Raw genomic sequence first — 3083 nt, 5'->3', positions numbered from 1 at the left:
TTTGTGGAAATTAAATCATTCCAGTTTTTTTTTCTCTCTTTACAATTACGAAGAGATTGAGATCCCACAATTTATTGATTCGCCTTGATGAAGAACTCGCATAATAATAGCTGGCGAAATTTGTGCAATTTATGGCTGCTGTAATAATGAAATGCAAAATAACTCCCGGTTTTTTCACGTTTCTAAGCGATAAGGGTCAGTATCTTGTTGTAAAGTGTTTGTTAATGAATAGCGCTGCTCTTAACTTTTTCTTTTCCTACCAGTTTAACATCGCAATAACTCCAGACAGGTTTTCGGCGAAATGCAAGCTTAACAGCTGCACGGCAAACTTATTTTAACATATTCCCTGCTGCAACAGCTCATTCTTCGGATTAGTGATAGTGTCGGCCTTTGGATCCCAAGAACGTGGGTTTAAACCCGGCAGAACCTGGATTTTTGAAGGGCAGTAAATAGTCCATTCGACAGTTCATATAGTGTGATGTCCAGCTCCATGGCTAAATGGTTAGCGTGCTGGCCTTTGGCCACAGGAGCCCCGGGTTCGATTCCCGGCGGGGTCGGGAATATAATTTGTTAATTTCGCTGACACGGGGACTGGGTTATATGTCGTCTTCATCAACATTTCATCATCATCATCACGATGTGCGGGTTGCCTACGGGCGTCAAATCAAAAGACCTGCATCTGGCGAGCCGAACTTGTCCTCGGACACTCCCGGCACTAAAAGATCTCTGTGAAAGATCTCTGGTGACACATTCCGTGCTATTAATTAAAAACGCATCTGTAGATCGCTCAAGACAGAGCCTGTTTACTCTGTCATTTAGTGGAGAAAAGCGGAAGAGATTATTATTATTATTATTATTATTATTATTATTATTATTATTATTATTATTATTATTAAGTCGCAGTGCGCTCTCAGATCATGATAGTTCAGATAATTTAACATATTAAAATATTTGACAAAACAATAGGACAATTTTTTATTTTCATTGAAATGAACAGAAATGAAATGGCGTATGGCTTTTAGTGCCGGGAGTGTCCGAGGACAAGTGCCAAGTGCAGGTCTTTTGATTGACACCCGCAGGCGACCTGCGCGTCGTGATGAGGTAGAAATTATGATGAAGATTACACATACACCCAGCCCGCGTGGCAGTGGAATTAACCAATGATGATTAAAATTCCGGAACTGCCGGGAATCGAACCCGGGACACCTGTGACCAAAGGCCAGCATGCTAACCATTTACTGTAGTTTTTAATGCAGGTTTTAAAATTATTTGTATGAAAGCGGATGCCTAGTAAAAGCAATATAATATTCAAGAACTATTGTTTCTATTGGCAACGGCCATACCGTGTTGAATACACCGTTTCTTGTCCGATCAACGCAGTTAAGCAACATTGAGTGTGATCTGAAGTTGGATGGGTGACCGCTTGCGAACACCACTTGCCGTTAACTCAATTCCCCGTTGTCGACCCCGCGGCGTAGAGCACTAATCGAAGAAACATCGGAGGGATTTGAGCTTGGACCTCCGAGTTGACAACACTGTGCCTTATCAGGTGAGTTACTGTGACACCGATTGGAATCCACGGTGTGTTTGTGTTTGGTGCTGATTTCCCGGCATGGTTCTGAAGCGCGTCTAAGCCACCAACCCTCTAATGCTAATGCTATCCGTTCACGTTGTTTTCGATCACCCTGTATAATTATCTAAGCTAGTTGGCCCTAGCATTTGGCCGCTGTGAAAATGGGAAACCACTGAAAACCATATTCAAGACTGTCAATAGTGGGGTTCGAACCTACCATCTTCCTAGTGCGAGCCTACACTTAAATTCAGCCCACTTGTTTGATAATGATAGTTTGGAGACTTGAGGATAGCGTATGTTCCTTGTAATTGCCCACTCGCTTTCTTGCGGCATAAATGTTGCCTACTGGGGAGAACTCTGTGGATGTGGAGCGAGTAGGTTCAGAAAGCGAAGCGCCACACTTGTACTTCAGCGTGAATCCGAACCTCCCTACCTATCCTTTCCTGTTCTGCATTCTTACCTTACAGTGTTCGTTGCTGAGGTTGTCATGTCTCTGATCCATCTGGGAGGTAAGAGTTTTCACTAATGAATAAGAAGCAAATGCCTTTTCGTAAGATGTACACTGTCACGACCGCTGAATGACATTACATCACTAGGTGTAGTAAAAACCCTAATAACCGTTGCCTCGATGGGTAATCATGTAGCACATGCAAAGTCATCCAACTCCCCCGCTACTTCCCGTCAATATTCAGACGGTCTGTTTTACTCGGGACGCAGCAGTAATCCCATCTATGGGAGGTGAGTGGCAGCACAAGAGACTAATCCACGGCTAACTGGATCCCTCGCTGCGCTCCAGGTAGCTAGAGCGACGCATCAAGTCGGCCGTGGACTAATCCAACACCACCTAGATAATAAGGCCTAACAACAGCGTGGTGACGTCACGCTACGGAGGCGATGGCAATGCAGAGAAACGCGGAACATGGTTAAACACAGACATGATTTTAATATTTTTTGCCAATGGAATAATTTATTTACTAACAAATAGCGTTTAAATTTTAAAGTATACTGAATTATACTGTCGTTATTACCGTATTTTATTGACTCTGCCATTAAAGATAAACAGCAAACAGTTGTAAAACATGACAGCATCTTACAATGTTAACTTACTTAGGCCGAATCGCTAACAGCACAACAGGATGTTAGAAATATATTTCAATTTAAATAGGCATTACATGATCTTAAAAGAAAACTAGCACGTATAATATTAGCATAGGCCTAACATCTAAGCTGACGTAGCATCACTGGCAGTATTTGCACATGAGCCTACAATGTTTCCTCCCTTGAAGTTCATGTATGGTTTAATGAGAATTTCACCTACCAACGATGTTACCAATTTGTCATTCTTTTCGAAACCTTGAACTTTATGTTTTACGTATTCCAGAAAGTATGTAAGTTTCTGTCCTAATATTGGAGTACCGTTCAGACCGGAGCCTACTCTTTTAAAAGTACTGACATGTGGCAACATTAAATTGCTACTATGTCTCATAAATTTGTTAAAATTGCACGGCGC

At 42.0% G+C, this 3083-nt stretch overlaps 1 pseudogene; it reads left to right on the top strand.

The window, feature by feature from the left end:
* The first annotated feature begins 1329 nt into the window (after positions 1-1329).
* Positions 1330-1448, top strand: LOC137497208 (5S ribosomal RNA; annotated as a pseudogene).
* Positions 1449-3083: the final 1635 nt, after the last annotated feature.

Source organism: Anabrus simplex, chromosome 1, assembly GCF_040414725.1.
Source record: "Anabrus simplex isolate iqAnaSimp1 chromosome 1, ASM4041472v1, whole genome shotgun sequence".
Lineage (NCBI taxonomy): Eukaryota > Metazoa > Arthropoda > Insecta > Orthoptera > Tettigoniidae > Anabrus > Anabrus simplex.
This window is presented reverse-complemented; position numbering and strand designations above follow the sequence as displayed.